The sequence below is a fragment of the Panthera tigris genome, chromosome A1, assembly GCF_018350195.1.
Source record: "Panthera tigris isolate Pti1 chromosome A1, P.tigris_Pti1_mat1.1, whole genome shotgun sequence".
Lineage (NCBI taxonomy): Eukaryota > Metazoa > Chordata > Mammalia > Carnivora > Felidae > Panthera > Panthera tigris.
The window spans coordinates 10,122,567-10,141,425 of NC_056660.1; the positions used below are offsets into that span (position 1 = coordinate 10,122,567).

Genomic DNA, 18,859 nt, shown 5'->3' on the forward strand with positions numbered 1-18,859 from the left:
ATGTGTGTGTGTGTGATGGACCATGTGCATGTGTTTTTCAGTCCAGAGACAAAGCACAGGTCAGCAACATCGCAGTGACAGCAAGAGATGCCTTCGCCTACGTGGCCGACCAGGAAGGTTTTGTGCACGTCTATGACATCAAAGAATATGGCCTGCAGGGACCCGAGCTGCAGCCCCCCAAGAGTAGACAATAAACACTTCATGTTAAATACTATAATGAGCACAGCTTCAGTTTTAACTTAATATTCTGGTTGGTAAGATGAAATTGTACCAGTGAGGATGGGGGGTAGGGGGAGGTGGTCTATAAAACCCTTTAAGGATGGGTTTAGAAACAAATATTTTTAGCTTGGCAAGGATACAGGAAAATGGGCACTCCTATATGCTCTTGGCTAGGAAGCAAATTGGTGTATACTATCGGAAGGGTAAGTTGACTCTACATATCTAAAGCTTCAAACCGGCAATCCTACTTCTAAGCATTTGGCCATAAGAAATAATAAGACATGCGCACAAAGATTTAGTTATCGGGTGAATCAATACATTGTTCGTAAGGGAGAAAGAGAATAATTAGAAGCAACCTAGATATCCAACATAAGGAGGATTGATTCAGTACATGATGGTATAACAAATACACTGGAATACCATCCAGTCTTTGAAGAACAGTGCCGTAAATGAAAGTGTATTCACAGGGAAAATATTCTCGGTAAATTATTAAATGAAAACATTCAGATCGCAAGACAAAATTAAAGTATGAATCTTAAAAATAAAGAGAGCATGATTCTTTGTTAAAACGAAGAAAATACGTGGAAGATTGAAAGTCTGGAAAGACACACACCAAGGTTTTCACAAATGTTATCTCTTGGTAGATGAGGTTATAAATGTGCATTATTTTTTATTTTTGGAAATCTGTATTCCAGAAATTCTGTCTTATGGAAACATTGCTTCAGAGAGCACAAAAGAATGGAAAATGAAAAGCACTAGTTGCTACTCTGACCTCTTTTACCACCTGACCTGCCATTTCTGCATCCTGGGAACACTGTGAATGAATCTAAATTTTCTTTCAGAAAGTTTCTATGCATATATATATATATATATATATATATATATGTGTATATATATATATATATATATATATATATATATATATATATACAGGGGCACCTGTATCCCACTACATAATTTCCAGAACTTGTTTTTTACCTTTGCATCCCTTAGACAACTTTCCAAAAAAGCACATTTAACTCCGTTCAGCATATTTAGAATCTAACATATTTAAATGGCTATATAGAATCCCAATGAACACGTTTCTGGAAGGCCAATATAGAGGTAAATACAGACTTCCATTTAGTCACCTTTTCCTGTTCCCCACAGAAGTTTAAACGCTACAGCAAGAGAAATTGGAATTTAGAAGTAAGAGCCACCTGCCTAGCCTCCATCTTCTATTCCAAGTACTGGGTGCATAGCACTTGCCAGGCTACTTTACAAATCACTTTTGATTTGTAAACCCTAAACACTGAGGGAAACCATAGCATAAGCAGCTTGCAAGAGACCCATTTTATATGTCTTTGGACCTGGCATGGGGTCTTTCACATAGTTAGGTGCTCAATAAACACTTAGCAGTTAGTGTAGCAAAACCAATGACTGCCACACCGGTACCTCTCCCTTGCTGGACACTCATCCGGATCTGACCCCATCCCATGAAACTGCTGTATGGCATCTAGCATTGTGGTGATTAACTCTCCCACTGTACTCAGGTGTGTTCTTCCTTTTGATTTAGATGTGACCTTCCGCACGGCCCATGTCAGTGTTGTGACGTCATGAGTACCATCTATTTTAGAGTTCAAGAACTTGTAAGAGTTAAAATACTTCCCATTGCTTTGATCAAATCAACCCTCTCAAAAGAGCTCTGAATTAGTCAAAATAGGAAAACCGGATTGTAATCCCGAATCCTACTGTTGGGGAAAACAAGATGTATGTACTGCTTGCACGGGACTAAAGGAAGCGATTGGAAGTCTTCATTTTTCTTGTAAATGGATCATCGTCTTCCGTGAATTGGTCTGGTATTTTCCTTTAAGTTCAGACACTTAGTAAATTTAATCTTTTTATTGCTTTTTAAATTTTAATTTATTTTTTAATTTTTTTGAGAGAGAGAGAGAGAGCACAGGTGAGAGGGGCAGAGGGAGAGAGAGAGAATCTTAAGCAGTCTTCACGCTTAGCGCAGAGCCTGATACGGAGTTTGATCCCACGAACCTGACTTGACTGTGACTTGACCTGAAATCAAGAGTCAGACACTCAACCTACTGAGCCACCCAGGTGCAGGTGTCCCCCCACCTTTTTTTCTTACTGAATTGAAAGGAGTCAGTGCTGAGGGCACAACCTGAACTCTGGTGGGGCTGTTCTTTACAATATCTTGATCTTTCCCCCAGACCCATCATCCGTAAGATGGTTTTCGGTGTATCTTGTTTGATATCCTGGGACTGGCGCTGGAGAACTTGGAGGGTGTGATGTGGTAGGAGGTAGGGAGAGAATGGTACCAAGGATAATTCAGAAGATTGACCTGCCTTCTATATTCCAACCATCATTAATGGAGCATTGACATATTGATTCAATGTCCCTTTCATGCTGGAACAGCTTTGGAGCATCTTTCCTCCCTTTTTATCTCATTAGTTTAGAGCTGATAGAAGAACAGTTTCTGCTCTCATCCTCCCTTGACTGCACCATGTGCCTCTGGAGCAGAGATGGGGCGTACATAGGTATGGAATATCCTACCTGGCTGCCTCCTCAGTCTCAGTTCAGGGCTACATATATTCTCTAAGGCCAAGTGTATTAGTCAGCTCAAGCTGCCTAACAAATACTGTTGACTAGGTGACTGAAACAATAGGCATTTCTTTTCCTACATCAGAATGGTTCTGGAGACTGGAAGTCTGAGATCAGGGTGCTGACATGGTCGGGTTCTGGAGAGAACTCTCTTCCTGGCTTACAGAGGGCCATCTTATTGTATCCTTGCATGGCAGAGAGATGGCTCTGGTGTCTCTTCTTATCAGATCGCTGTCAGATCAGGGTCCAACCCTCATGAGCTCGATTTAACCTTAACTACTTCCATACAGGCTTTATCTCCAAATATAGTTACACTGGGGGGTGGGGCTTTAACATGTGAGTTTTGCAGGAAACAAAATTCAGTCTATACCTTAACGTCAGCCTACGTTCACAAAGAATTGGCAAAATTAAAGACATTTAAACTTAGAGAGCTCACCTAGACTCAATGCAGTGAGTTTGGTAAGAAAATGTGTTATCATAGGGTCATATCTTGGTTGGAACAATTCAGAACACAGGGAAGGGCCTAGCCTGAGTGGGCTAAAGTAAGGAGATTCACCTGACTCACTATGTACAGAGACTCTGAACCTATTTCAGCAGGTCAGCTTGTCTCCCTAGCTGATATTCCTTGAAGCAAGTGCTAAAACTATTTAGAATTTATCCTGTCCGTCCTTAGTTTAGTACTGAGTAACTTATGCACCCATGTGATGCATTCTGTAGGAGGCATTCCAGGCTCAAGTCTCCAGAGCCAACTGCCCTGGAGTTGTTTCTTATGGAACCACAGAAGCAGAACTAAATTTGATTAGGTTGACCTAACAACCTTAGCAGTAAGCTTTGCTCTGATTAGAAGATAGGTTAGCTTCCGTACTATGCTTATTTGTCTCTATTCCTCCAGGAACCTTTGGGCAGCATAGCCCCTGGGATATTTTCATTCCTGCCTCCCGGAGCCACCCTAGAGTGCCCTATGAAATTTTGACAGATCCCCAGAGCATGCCTGCTCCCCCAGTAGTGGAAGGGGATGTTGCTGCTATGCACAAAGGAAAGGAGGAGCGAGACAATGTGGTGGAGGAAAAGGCTAAGGTTGGTCCTGGTCCATCCAATTCACCTGCATTTTCAGATTTTGTGGCTTCCAGGCAGATCAGCATGGAATACAAACTGCAGACTGAAAGAGTCAGGGGATGACCCAGAGAACAAGTAAACATAGAGATTTAAAGTGTGTCCCGAGATCGTGCTTCTGACCAGGTAGGGTGGGGGAGGGGGTGGTTGTGGGTGCATCTGTGGGAATGATTGAAGCTCATCCCCCTAGCATCGCTTGACTTTGTCCTCCTTTGACTGATAAAAAGGCAATTATTCATGGCCTTGGAATGTAAGGAGACCCGGGATCATGCTCAGCCCGGCTGTCACATCTGAGAAGGACAGACACTGCAAATTCAGCCCACGGCACACACTCTCTATTAAGAAATACACACAGAAGCTTGGCTTCCAAGTGAAAGGAAGAAATGAATGGGTTAGTGCCCCAGTCTATGAAAGTCAAAACTGGAGGAAGAGATTTTAAGAGGGCCCTGGTAGATGCAGTCTTGATTTAGAGCTTAGTGAAAATATATGGATTTCCAAGAAATGCTTGCCCTTTAATAAATTGAAAAGAAGGTCATTTCATGAGCTATTGCTCACTGGTTATGTTACAACTCAAAGCAGAACACCTGCTCTGCCAGCAAAATAATGTGTCTCAGGTTTTTCCTTGGCAGCCTCCTAGAATACTGATCACACGGTATGACCTCGTCGCTGACTTTTGTGTAGAGCCCCAAACACGTTCAAAATAGGAAATAAAGGGACTGGGCAGGCATAGATCAAGAAAACCTTCTGTCTTGTCAGAGGCCTCTCACATTTCCACGATCCTGTTCTCATAAGCATTCCCAAGGTAACAAAGAGGTGCGGTGGTAGCCCTCAGGAGATCAGAATGTGTCTACCCAGCACCATTGGTCTATTCAGAAATACAATAATTTCAGTGTGCATCTGATACGGAGCAAATAAATGCGTTCATTAATTTTGATAGGCCCGCCATTTGAAAACAAAAGCCCAGAGGGAGGAGGGAAGAGAGGAAGGCGAGAGGAAGGGAAAAATGCTGATGTGCTCAGAAGCCAGGCGAGTGCTTGGCTGGAAGGCAGTCTTAGAGAGAAATCCCACTGCAAATGTAATGTAGGAACAGGAAGGGAGCGGAGGGAGGGCAAGGCAGGAGGAAGAGGGAGAAGAGGAGGAAAAGGAAGAGGCAGGGTGGGGAGGAAGCCGCTCAGTTTCAGAAATCAAAACAGATCATTGACATGATGTTGGTTCTCTGAGGGTGAAAGAGAGTGGGGCAGTCGGTTCCAGGATGGATTTTGGTTTTCGCTGGTAGACCATTAGGTACATCTGTGTTTATTTTTCTGTCCAATTTGACTGCTGGTACCTCAGGAAACAGTCTGCAAATTCTTTCCCGGAGAAATACACAGGGCAAAAGGAAAGAACCTGAGCCCTTATATAGTGTATGTGGGCCATTCGATGGGACCCCAAACTGTGAAATTGCAGAATAAAGTGTTTATGAGGTAGGGTCGCCTGAGTTCTGTTGTTAAATTCACCTTCATTAGTTGCGTGACCTCCAGCAATCACTTCCATTAATCTGTGAATGAGAGGCGGGATTAGCTGATCTGTGAGTTTTATTCCAGCTCTTAAAAATGTTATGTTTCTCTGAATGTCTGTTTTGCAAAACCGAATGTGTTGATTGGATTCCGGGTGTCAGTAGCGATTCTTCCCGAATACCAGCATATCAAACACAACCACAACTGAAGTAAGTTGATGGAATGTAGAAAATCACTCACCTGGAAAATATCACATAGGAGTTGGTGGTTTCAATTCCCGAGTAAAAGCTCGGGGGAAAATGCTCTTGTTTTGTAACGGATTCAGCCAGCCTGTGTCTTGTTCCAACGCAGAAAAATGCATGTAACTGACAAGCTATCTCTGTTCCCTGTCACCATTATGATCCTGGGTTCCCATTCCCGCAAGTGTTCCTTCTTCCAGCCTGAAAAAACCCCTAACCCTTGCTCTCCAGAAGACTCCATCCTTGAAGTTGAACTGAAACAAGACATAAATCAATGGTATGCATTTTGCAACGGCAGGTGAGCCGAACAGGAACAGCCAGGTCAAAGCGAGGGCCCCCTTGAAGTAAGGCAGCCTTTCCTGGCTGAGGCATCCTGGGCTACTCTGCCATCAGCATGAGTCACTTGTCCCTAAGCCCCGCAGCCTGTGAATATAATGAGGTCACCATTCAAATCTCACCAGTTTAACATCCTGCCTGCATGATTTAGATCTAGGCCGTGGGGCCGTGTGAGTGACGACACCATCCCGACATGCCCAGTTCCTTGGTGCAGTGGCTCTAGGTCATCAGGAGCCCAGACCCCTTCTTCATACTTCTACCCACTATCTTGGCTCCGGTTTCTGTCTTCCCTATCACCTTATAGCTGCCAGAGCCTCCCACCTTCCAGACAGTGTGAAGAAACAGAGGCATGGCGAACAGAGGTCCAAGACAAAGGGGAGGCAACTCCCAGCCAGATCAGCAACCTTTATGGACTTTTCTAGGAGGTCCCATACACTGCTGCTTACATCCTGTTAGCCAGAATGCAGTCACGTGGGCCACACCTAGCTGCAAGAGGAGTTCAGAGTTCTGTAACCAAGGAGGAAAGGAACAAAGGATTTTTGGTAGACAACTAGCAATCTCTATTTCAGGGGGTCACATAGGAACATGCCTCAGATGCTATCAAAATTGGAGAGCATCACACACAGAAACACCATCCATCATGGGCATCATTTAGCCACGAATCTAAAGTTGGCCTTGGGAGAATTTTTGGCCAGTTAGAAAATGACACGGACTAGGATTAGAGTTACAGGTCTGTCTTTGAAAACAGTGTGACCTCAGGCAAGTCACTTAAACTTCCTGTTATACACATGGAGATCTCTCACGTGGGTCTGCGATCCAACGAGCTGGTGAGCCTGACAGTGTGTAGGTCCGGAGAGGGAAAGGGAGGGGATCCTCTGTCCTCAGACACGTGGGGTTTGACATCACCAGCGTCTTCGTCACTGTCATCGTGGGCAGCAGCAGAATCGGTGTCATTCTTTATTCACCTTCGCAGAACCTGCTTGGGTTTTAGTTTCCCCTCCTGGGAGCATTAGTCTGCTCAGGCTGCTGTCACAAAATATCAGACTGAGCGGCTTAAGCCACAGGCATTCATTCACATAGCTCTGGAGGGTGGAAGTCTGAGATCAAGGTTCTGGACAATCCAGTTCCAGGTGAGGGCCTTCTTGCTGGCTTGCAGTTGCCGCTTTCTCACCGTGTCCTCATGGGGTGAAACACGAACAATGTCTCTTCCTCTTCTTGTGAAGGCACTGATCCTATGACCTCATCAACCCTAATTACCTCCCAAAGACCCCGTGTCCAAATACCATCACACTGGGGATTAGGGCTCCAACATCTGAGCTTTGAGGGACACCTTGCAGTCTATCCCTGGAGACTGTTATGGGTGTGGGGCAGGGCAAGGCTTCCAAACAGCATAAGCCAGCAGTAAGAAGCCACCGACACTCGCTCCGTCCACTCCGAGTGGGGTGGCATGGAAGCTGGCTCTGGACACAGAGCTGATTCTCTACCTTTTTCTGCTGACTGGCCTCAAGAATGGAATGCAAAGGGGGAGCTGTGAACAGTGAAGGAAAGAGGCCAGAGCGGGGCTGCCTCGCAGGTCCCAACCAGGAAGGGAACCAGTGGAAATACTCTCATCCAACTGGATCAACACCTGTGGTTGTTGGGCTACTGAAAAATGTATGTTTTCTAAGGCAGGGAACCGACGTATGTACAGTAAATTTTTTATTTCAACTTGCAACAGTGAAATGTACACCCATTCCCCAATCTTTGGATGTTGGGCCAAGGCTTTTTCTTCAACTAAGAGATGAGTTCAGCACAGTCTTCCTTAAATCCATTACATATGACTTTCAGGTTTTGCTTTTTTTTTTTTTTTTAATGTTTATTTTTGAAGCAGAGAGACAGAACATGAGCAGGAGAGCGGCAGAGACAGAGGGAGGCACAGAATCCGAAGCAGGCTCCGGGCTCTGAGCTGTCAGCACAGAGCCTGACATGGAGCTCGAACTCACAATCTGTGAGACCATGACCTGAGTGGAGTCAGTCGCACAACAGTCTGAGCCGCCCAGGTGCCCCTTTTTTGCTTTTTTTAAGTACAGCAAGAACCTGAAGGTGTTTGCAAAACAATATGAGCACAGTGGACTCCTAGATTTTTTAGAATTTTCCGCCAAGCTTTAAAAGTTGTCCCATCTATCCTCAATTCAATATCACCCTTCCTCTAGTCTTTCCAAAGAATTCATCTCAGTTCTTACAAGGTTTGGGGCACATTTTCATCTCATTTAAATAAATATGTAATTGCAGTAAAATGTCCCACTGGCATAAACAGGTCTGGGAACACACACAGCAGGTCCTTGTTAAGTGTACAACTCAACCCTCGACCATTGGCAGCAGACGTGCCATCTGCCAGATGTGATCGTTGGGAGGCTGCGGGCATCTGGCAGGTGTTTACAGAGTCAGTCAATCCGCGAGTTCCGTCAGGAGGGCGTCTGTTATATGTGAGCCTTGGAGCGGCAAGGATTCCCCTACAAATCACACTGACGCTTTCCCTGGACAGCTTGGCTGTAGTACTGAGGACAAGAAGGAGAGACCACGAGCAGCAAGGAGGAGGGAGAAGATCCTGTCACTGCTCTACCCGCGTTGGTGCTACCTCACCTACATTCTCTGAGTGGGGCCCGGCCTTCTCCAATAGCACACGCCTTACTCAACGCCAAAAAATGTTGAGGGTCTTCTGTCCAGGGCCACCTCTGACAGTCAGGTGGGAATCACGAAATTATTTTGTTTGGTCCTCACAACATCCTGGAGAGGTACGACGTGTTATCCACACTTACGGATAAGGAAACCGAGGCTTCGAGTTTGCCCAAAGTCAGACCACTGTTCGGTGGTGAGGCAGGCGCGTGGTGCCACTGCTCTGTGAAAGGCCATGCAGCAGAGAAGGGCTCGGGTCTGAGCGCAGAAAGGAAAGCGTAATTGTAAAATGCTCCAGACGCTACGTAGAAGCTGTTGGCTGGGGGCAGATTATCGTGGAATCAAGCGTCCTGCCCCGAATGCGGGCGCTAGTGTTAACTTGCTGAAACACACGCTGGCTGGAGTTCACTTACACGGAGAGGGGTGGCCAAGTGGCCAAGAGTAGATGGCTCCCAGGCTGTGTAGGGCGAAGTGAGGCTGGGAGAGGCAGACTGGGAAATCATCTCCAGAGACACGGTACCAGGAAGGCGAGCGGATGACCCAGTGGCTGTGCATGGAGCGGAGAGAGGGAAAGGGTACCTTTGGGCTCTCAGAGACATGGAGGGGGCGCCGCCCGAGGCCACAGAATCTAGTAGAGAGACAGAGAATAGCCCCACAGAGACAAACCATGCTCCAGTAAAGGGTAGGTGAGTGTACCTCCTGTCCCTGGTAGATCAAGAACATTCAGGCTTGGTCTCGAGATTTTTGCTGAAAGTCGTCAGTGAGTACTTCCAAGGAGTTTGTTCAGCATTCATGCTGCACTATTCGTTGAGCACCGCTCTGTGCGGGACACGATGGGAGTAGGAGGGAGTCTGTGACCCGAAGGAGTCCACACTCAGGGAAGCAGCGGGTAGTCTCCAGGCTCCCCCACCCTTCACCGCTTAGCTGCCCCTTGACAGCAGGGGTACAAAGCATTGTGGGAACATCAGTGTGGGGGGCCCACGGAGGGGAGGGCTTCCTGGAGGAAAGGCATTCACACCCCGGCCTGAAAGTTGAATAGAACTCAGCCAACTGAAAGAGAACTTTTAGAAAAGGAATTGCCGCTACAGCACGGATGCACCTTGAGGACATTCAGCTGAGTGAAATCAGCCAGACCCAGGAGGACGAAGACTGTACGACTGCCCTTACATGAGGGACTGAGAGGAGTCAGATTCATAGGGACAGAGAGTAGGACGGTGGGTGCAGGGGCTGGGGGAAGAGGGGAGTACAGAGCTGTTGTCTAATGGGGATCGAGTTTCCATTTTACGAGATGCAAGAGCTCCAGTCATGGGTGGTGGTGAACGGGCTTAACGCCACCCAACTGTCCTGCAGTTAACGAAGGCTAAGATGGTCAATTGTGTGTTATGCGAGTCTTACCGCAATTAAAAGTGAAAGGCAGGGCGGAGGGAGGGAGGGAGGAGCATGAGGCAAGGCCCAGGGCAAGAGAGAAAGGTGGAGGAGTTCTCGGAGTGTGAGAAGCTCCATGTGCTGGCACAGAGTCTGGGGGGAGGTGACCGTGGGAAGGACTTGACCACGGAAGGAAGGATTTTGAGGGGCGGAAGTAGAAGGCTTTCCAAGGTGTTTCAAATTCAGCAGGAGGGAGAAGAGCTGGTGATAGAGGGTCAAATCGAAGAGAGGAGCATGCGCATGTTTTTGCTAATGGAAGCGGTGCTGTGATGGGAAGGACCACCGTGCCGAAGGGGGGGCTTCCGGTTAAGCGGGAGGCAGCAGGTGCCTAAGGAATCCGCATGCTCATCTGGTCCTTTTCCTGCAAGCTGCCGCTGGAGCGGAACCAGCCTTCCCGGAGAACGCCTGAGCTGGGGTGGCCCGGCATCTACCAGACCCTCCGGTGCCACCGGGTCGCCTGCATGTCGGCTGTCCGGGAGAAGCCAGACTTGCCTATTATCGGCTCGGATTTGTTGAATTTAAATTGTCCTGCACAGGAAAAAGAAGGAAGCGAAGCCGCCCAGAAGGAGCACTGATCACATAGCAGTTTCCGTGTCTGGGCTCTGAAGAGACCAGGGTGCTCTTTTCTTGGCAAATTCTTCTTCCCCAGTTAATCCAGTTGACTGACTCAGAGTAAGCTTTGCCCGACGGGGGCCAAGAAGAACAAAACAAGAAATGATGTCTGCCAATGTGGGCTTCCTCCCAAAACAATTAGAGCTTGAAGTGAAGCCCACGGGTCAGATTCGAGGTTTTTCTTCCTCGGAAGCCTCGATTTCACTGAGTGCAGACAGCACAGAGCCGATGGGCTGCAGCTCTGTCACGACCCAGGTGTCCCCGACACCTCCTGCCCCCAGGTGGGGTGGAACCATGGAGAGGAAAGGGACGCTGTTGGTAAGAAAAAATAACTAACAATTTTGAAAGTCTGTTTTGTGCCAGGCAAGCCTCAGTTAAGAACTTGGATGTATTATCTCCTTTATTCCTAAAAACACCCCTATGGATTATCCCATTTCACCAACAAGGAAAGTGAGGTTCTGGGAGTTTAAATGACGGCTGATGGTTATCAGTTAAGTAAACGGCGCAAGAAAATTCAGAGGCCACAAGTTCTAACCAACAACGCAGACTCTCAGGGTAGAGAAGAGCAAGTTTCAGGAATAATATCAGAAGGCCAATTGCCGGGTCCTTTCCAAGCGTGGCTCTAAAGCAGCCATTTGAAAGCTCTCAGCCCCCTCAGAGATCCTAACAGCGGTAGAGAAAGAATAATGATGTGACTACAAGTTACAGAGCACTTGCTAGGCTGATCTCTTCATGGGCATCACTTAACCTTGAAGCAGCCTAGGGAAGGTGCATCCCTCCTTGTTAGATGAGGAAACTGGTCCTCAGAGAGATTACATTTTTTTTTTTTTTCATAAAGGCACCCAAGCCAAAATATCCCAACTTCAAACCTTAGTTTGGCCCCAGTCACTGGGCTATAAATCTCCACCCTTAATCCAAAGCCATCATTTTGCAAATGAGGACAGTAAGGGACAGAGTCCGTGGCTGCAAACACAGGAAGTCTCTTGACCCTCCAGTCCGGTACTTGCCAGTACTGCTCACCTGCTCTTTGGTCAGCCCATGACCTTCTTCACACTGGGGCAAGCGGGGCGCTGTCCTGGCCGTGCCCCTCCCCGTAGGGCAAGGGGTCTGCGGGACGAAGGAGAAGCGTCCCCCTTCTGGACCATGCTGCAGGTCCTGGGCCCTGGAGATGTCGTGCCCAGATGGCCCTGCGTCCGTGTCCAGGGCCATGAATGCAGTGTCCTCGGGGATTCATCCATCCATGGAGAGACCACACAGTCCCAGCCCAGCAAGGGGGCAAAGGGGTGGGTGTTTGCTGGGGTGTGGACACACATTGGGCGTGCTGGCTGGGGGTGCCATCCACGCCCCTCACGGTGCAGGAGGAAGCTAAGGGTGGAGGGAGAAAGCGGGTGAGCTGGGGGCTGGGAGCCAGGGGCTGCCCTCCCTGCACTGTCACATAACCACGGAGCCATGAGGACTCCAAAATTTTACGTCCGTACTGGCCTTCTGGGGCCTTACGCACCGCCAAGGTGGGAGGATAGAACATTTGTCACCTGCTGAACATTTTATTGGACACTTTGTTAACTTGATATTTAACTTTTCAAGACTGAGCCTCCATCTGTACTCTTGCCCTGGACTCCCAATTAGAGGTGAGCCTGTGCCTACTTCTCTTTCACTTCTCCGACTCCTCCACTCCCAGACCTCAAGGCCCCCGTGGCCTTGTTCCCTACTCCACCTTGGCCAAGAATGCTGGATCCTCACTCGGCACGTTTTAGGAGCCCCGTCCCGTCCCCCACCATGACTGGCATTTCACACGGGTCTATGTCCAGCCACTCCCGGGAAGAGGCTGCTCTGTCCGGTTAAGTTGCATGATCGTTCCCTGGGATTTTTCTGACCCAACCACACAGGAACCTCCAGCTGGTGCCGGTGGAGAACCCTCACATCGGTGAAGACTCCTGGCTACCCGTTAGGCAATCCAAGCTTAGGCAAAATGAGAAATTTATTGGTTTGTAGAACCATGGGAAGCATTATGACCAAGAACTTAAAAACCCCATCAGGGCTAACGTCCCATCCTTGTCCCTGTGATATTGTCTGTTCTCTCTCTGTCTGTCTCTCTCTCTGCAGACCAGTTCTGTCCACGGTGCAGGAAACATGGCCACAACAGTCTCTGGGTTTAATTTGTAGCCTGAACTCCACAGAGAGACTGACGTCAGGTTCTCTTGGGGTTCTAAGTCTCACATCCCTAGCAAAGGGACTTGCTGACATATCTTGAGTCGGCACTTACCTTGGCTCAGACCGAGTGAGGGCCGCAGCCTGGTTCCTTTAAAAATGGCTGGTCTCGTAGAGCCACAGTGATGCCAAGGACTGTTCCCTGGAGAAGAGGAGGGTGCTGAGTAGACAAACAATCCTCTCCGTGTCTCCGAAAGCTAGACAATTGATTCCCACTGCCTCAGACTAGCAAACTATGCCTATCTGCCTGCCTTTCCCCCACCTTCCCTCTCTCCTTCCCTCCTTCCTTCCCTTCTTCCTGACATGGATTTAAATCCCGAGTTTTCTCCTTCCTACTGAACCCAGGCTCCAGAGGCACAGAGAGGACCCACTCTCAGCTTTATCACCAGCTTGCGGATGGGCCAGAGTATATTACTACTTATCCCTTAAGCCTGAATATCTTCAGCTGCTACAAAGGGCAGGGGGAACTGTGTGCACCCCCACCCCCGGATTTTGCCCTTCTGTGTTGGAATCTTTGAGCCTCCTAAGCAACCAACCCACCTTGGCCGGACCCCTTTCCCCATCCTGCTTTATGTAAACCTTCAAACACTGGATCTCTCCCCATTTTAATGAAGTACTCATTTTTAATCCTTTATTTTTGGACCATAACATTTCGAGTTTAATCCTCAGGGTTCTAGCCTGCCTACTTGGTACTATTTTAAATTGAGAGCTCTGCATTAATGCTGTTTTGCTGAGGGCAGTGTTCCCTCCATTAACTAATCCCTTGAGGAAATAATGCCATTATATGAAGTCAGCGGCGTTCAAAACAAAACCCTGTCTTATAAATCATGTCAAGCGGGGTTCCAGATACCTCCAGGTGCAACTTCCAGTGGGTCTGGACTTGTTGGAAGAAAATGGGGCAAAGCAGTGGAAGACATCTGCCCTTTTTTCTGACCCGGTTCTTCTTTCCCCCCTTCCCACTCTTCCTACCTCTGCAGCCAGAATCCTGCTTTCTCACCTGTCCACTGGCGGTCGCAACGGGAGCGGAGATAAGCCAGCCATTACCCACCGGTCCTTGCCGACATAAGTTTGGGAAATGCTGGATTCATGATCGTTAAGCAGATTTGTTTACCTCTGACCCCACATCAAGCCGATCACCTCCAAAAGGCAGCACCTCCCACCATCCCCACAGGGCAGCCAGGGCTTCAGCCTATGGATGTGGGAGTGTTACCAACACTCAGTCCATAACAGAGGCGACTTGCTCAGGATAATAAGCAAGAAGGTGGCAAGAGCCAGGTCTGGGACCGATGATGTCTCTAGATTCCTACATCTGTCCTCTTCCCTTTGTAAGTAAAGGACAGCGTGAGGCATTGTGGACCAGCAGGTGGGGTGGGCAGCTGGTAGGAAGGATGAGACTCGATACGATCTGAGATGCTGATGATGCCTGGCATCCGAGCAGGGGCCCTGGGGGATCCAAATTCGGCCCACCAGTAACCCCCCCTTCTGGTGAGATCCCAGAGGGAGACCCACAACAGGGAATAATGGAAGATGGAAACAAGGGCCATTTTATTGCTAGCCGAGACGACTGGTTTTAGCCAAGACGACTGGTAGTCCCTCAGACGGACCCTTCCAGGAAGCAGAGCTGGGATTATGACAGGCTCAGAGCCTGAGCGGTCTTCCCTTCTCCTGCCCAAGTCTTAACACCAGGTTTCAGGGAGCTGAGGACTCTGGACTGAGGGACCCACCGTGAGTGTGAAGCCCAGTCAGGACCCCAGTCTCTAACCAGCGGTATTAGAATAGTGGCACTATCTTCTCTCCTCTGTTTGGGACAACTCAGCGTAGCACCACTTGGCTGAGCCTGGGAGCACAATCTGTCTGTCTTCTCAGGAGGCTCTGGTAGAAGGTAGGGGACCATCAAAGAGGAACCGGGGTCTTTTCTCCACTCCAGGCGCTCACTCAGGGGAGGCCAGCTACAGCTCCTAGATACTTGGCCAGATGCCCGTGAGATTCAGGACGGGGACAGGAATAATATTCCTCCAAACCCTGGAAGCCACTCTGTCCTGCCTGAGTCCTGACTACTCCCAGGTCCCTCCCTGAGGCCAGCCTCTACCCTCCATCCCTCAAACCACCTCTTGCCCTTTCTGCTCAGATTAAACCTGGGCCTGCCCTCCCCTTCCCGTCAGTTCCAGGATCCCAAAGAGAATATTCTATAGATGCTAGTCTGAAATAATTTGTCTGGCTCAATGTGTCACGCCTTCCCGTACCTCCCATCCCGAAACACACTTTCCAGTCTCCCCTTTCATTTCTGCCTCCTGTTGTGGTGACTCTCATGAAGAAAGATGTCATTTGCGGACATCCTTATGACCATCAGAGGTATTTCTAAAGGCTTACAAATTTTAATTACCGGCTTCATATTCCTACACAACAACAAAGCAGGCACATTTCATCTGGGAGATTTCTCTCTGGTGTAACACAGACAGGAAAATATTGCAAGAAAGACATAGGCAATATTTTTTCTCCTCCACCGTGGGGCACAGTAGTGGGCTGAATGATGGCCACCCAGAGCTGGCAAGTTCTAATCCCCAGAGCCTGTGGATGTGACCTTATTGGGAAGTGGGTCTTTGCAGATGTGATTAAACTTGGTATCATGAGAGGAGGAGATGACCCCAGATTATTCGGGTGGGCCCTAAATGCCATCACAAGTGTCCTTGAAGAGAGGTAAAAGAGATCAAGGGACACATGTGGGAAAGACGATGTGAAAAAGGGAGAAAGATGTGGCCACAAGCCAATGGACCCCTGGAGCCACCAGAAGCTGGGAGAGGAAAGGAAGGATCTCCCCCCCCCCCACCAGAGCCCTCGGAGGGAGGGGGCGCCCACCCCCAGCCTGATTTCAGACTGCTGGCTTCCGGGCCAGTGAGAGGGGAGCAACAGATGGGGGACACTGAGTGCCACAGAGCCACCAGCAGAGAGGAGGCCCGAAAGATCACTCGACTTAGCCCCAGAAAGTTCACTAGTGATTTCTGAGAGCAGAGCGGTTGTAGCAAATGTAAGGAAACGATGGACATTGCGTTTGCAGAACGTTCTCCCACACGTAAACTTAGGAAAGTGAGCAGTAAACTGGAACCCTAAATTACCTCTAGTGACATGTATGCGTCCCACGAGAGCCTGCAGGCAGAGGTCCAGCGGTGAGCGTCCTGTGGATCAAAGGAAGTTGGGTTTCTCCTTGTTCGACCCAGGTCAGCCTTAACATACGTATCTTTTGTCCCACTGAGGACACAGGCCCTGGAAATCAGAAGCACCTGTTTCAGCCACGAGCATGAAAACCAGAACGAACCCCGAGCATCCTGGGTGCTCCCTTCTGTCCATCTGGTGTCTCCCGGTCCTTGCCCCATTGCCTCCACCTGTTTCCTACTTGGGACCTTCCTGAATCTCAAGTGCAGCCAAGCATTGACTCTTTTCCCTTTCACGTGCTATCCAGAGTTTTAGCCAAGAGTGGATTTCAAACCCCGTTCCTCACAGAAACTGTTGTATGACACAAAGACCTCTTCGGAATAACAGGGTTGGAAGGGGAAATCCACACGCGGCCAGTCCTGGCTTTGCTTTGTTTCATAGTGTCAGGGGGAGGGCACGTGCGGGGCGGGGGCTGCCACCAGCCCCCGGAAACGAGCCTACAAAGGGGTCTCTTGGGCCACTGAGAACAACCCCAAGCTGAAGCCCACACAGACCATGTTCCTGACAGGGCTCCTCATTTCTTACATAAGCTAATAAATCTTCACTTGCTTTTAAAAGGAGACGTCAGGGGTGCCTGGGTGGCTCAGTCGGTTAAATGTCCGACTTTGGCTCAGGTCATGATCTCACGGTTCGTGAGTTTGAGCCCCGCATCGGGCTCTGTGCTGACAGCTCAGAGCCTGGAGCCTGTGTCAAATTCTGTGTCTCCCTCGCTCTCTGCCCCTCCCCGGCTCATGCTCTGTCTGTCTGTCTCTCTCTCTCTCTCTCTCTAAGAATAAATAAACATTAAAAAGAGAGGTCAGGATGTCATAGCCAGTTTGGGCAACCAAGGAGAGGAGTCTGAGGCTCTTCTCCTCCTCATGTCCCCCAGCTCTCCTCACCCCCCCTTCAGGTCCCCTTGTGCCCCCCTCAGTTCCCCGCACACCCCCCTCACCTCTCCTCACATCCCCCTCAGCTCTTCTCACGCCCCCCTCAGCTCTCCTCAGATCCCCCTCAGCTCTCTTTCCTCCCCATCAGCTTTCCTCACACCCCCCTCAGCTCTCCTCAGATCCCTCAGCTCTCCTCACGCCCCCCTCCACTCTCCTCACGCCCCACTCAGGTCCCCCCAAACCCCCCTCAGCTCTCCTCTCGCCCCCTTCAGCTCTCCTCACGTCCCCCTCAGCTCTCCTCATGTCCCTCAGCTCTCCTCTCGTCCCCCTCAGCTCTCCTCTCGCCCCACTCAGGTCCCCCCAAACCCCCCTCAGCTCTCCTCATGCCCCCCTCCGCTCTCCTCTCGCTCCCCTCAGCTCTCCTCTCGCCCCCCTCAGCTCTCCTCTCGCCCCCCTCAGCTCTCCTCACATCCTCCTCAGCTCTCCTCTCGTCCCCCTCAGCTCTCCTCTCGTCCCCCTCAGCTCTTCTCACGTCCCCCTCAGGTCCCCCCAAACTTCCCTCAGCTCTCCTCTCGCCCCCCTCCGCTCTCCTCTCGCCCCCCTCCGCTCTCCTCTCGTCCCCCTCAGCTCTCCTCACACCTCCCTCCGCTCTCCTCACGCCCCATTCAGCTCTCCCCACGTCCCTCAGCTCTCCCCACGTCCCCCTCAGCTCTCCTCTCGCCCCCCCTCAGCTCTCCCCACGTCCCCCTCAGCTCTCCTCTCGCCCCCCTCAGGTCCCCCCAAGCCCCCCTCATCTCTCCTCATGCCCCCCTCAGCTCTCCTCACGCCCCCCTCAGCTCTCCTCACGTCCCTCAGCTCTCCTCACGCCCCCCCACATCCCCCTCAGCTCTCCTCATGTCCCTCAGCTCTCCTCACGCCCCCCTCAGCTCTCCCGACTTCCCCCTCAGCTCTCCCCACGCCCCCCTCACCTTTCCTCACATCCCTCAGCTCTCCCCCACGTCCCTCAGCTCTCCTCACGCCCCCCTCAGCTCTCCTCTCGCCCCCCTCCGCTCTCCTCTCGCCCCCCTCCGCTCTCCTCACGCCCCCCTCCGCTCTCCTCTCGCCCCCCTCAGGTCCCCCCAAGCCCCCCTCAGCTCTCCTCATGCCCCCCTCAGCTCTCCTCACGTCCCTCAGCTCTCCTCTCGTCCCCCTCAGCTCTCCTCTCGCCCCCCTCAGCTCTCCCCACGTTCCCCTCCGCTCTCCTCTCGCCCCCCTCCGCTCTCCTCACGCCCCCCTCCGCTCTCCTCTCGTCCCCCTCCGCTCTCCTCTCGCCCCCCTCCGCTCTCCTCTCGCCCCCCTCCGCTCTCCTCACGCCCCCCTCCGCTCTCCTCTCGCCCCCCTCAGGTCCCCCCAAGCCCCCCTCAGCTCTCCTCATGCCCCCCTCAGCTCTCCTCACGTCCCTCAGCTCTCCTCTCGTCCCCCTCAGCTCTCCTCTCGCCCCCCTCAGCTCTCCCCACGTTCCCCTCCGCTCTCCTCTCGCCCCCCTCCGCTCTCCTCACGCCCCCCTCCGCTCTCCTCTCGCCCCCCTCCGCTCTCCTCTCGCCCCCCTCCGCTCTCCTCTCGTCCCCTTCAGCTCTCCTCATGCCCCCCTCTAGCCCGGCCTCCTCCTGTGGGCTCCATTTTGAGGCATGGCACCCTTTTTCCCTCTGACACCGAAGTCAGAGACCTGGGAGTCGGCCTGTCCCCGTCCCTGCCGTTCGCCGGGAGCGCACGGCACAGGAGGGCCCAGAGGCGCTGAAGTGGCCCCGTGAGCGCGCCGAGATCTCAGGGGAGGCGCTCCTTCCGGGGCAAAGCGCAAGGGCCGAGTCCGCAGAAGGGGGTCCGTGAATCGCTCAGGTCGTTTGTG

The 18,859-nt window shown here is 50.7% G+C and overlaps 1 long non-coding RNA gene across 5 annotated transcripts; it reads right to left on the minus strand.

The window, feature by feature from the left end:
• Positions 1–2,226: 2,226 nt before the first annotated feature.
• LOC102960584 lies at positions 2,227–18,803 on the minus strand. Of its 5 annotated transcripts, XR_006220706.1 has the most exons (7): positions 18,680–18,803; positions 16,012–16,159; positions 12,954–13,040; positions 11,711–12,055; positions 5,664–5,916; positions 5,424–5,464; positions 2,241–2,268 (listed from the first exon to the last, which is right to left on the minus strand). It is a non-coding gene; the product is annotated as an uncharacterized LOC102960584 (long non-coding RNA). The 5 variants fall into 5 exon arrangements; XR_006220673.1 differs by lacking the exon at positions 5,424–5,464 and having other exon boundaries at positions 2,227–2,268; positions 18,680–18,802; XR_006220687.1 differs by lacking the exon at positions 2,241–2,268 and having other exon boundaries at positions 4,448–5,464; positions 18,680–18,802.
• Between the last annotated feature and the right edge of the window lie 56 nt (positions 18,804–18,859).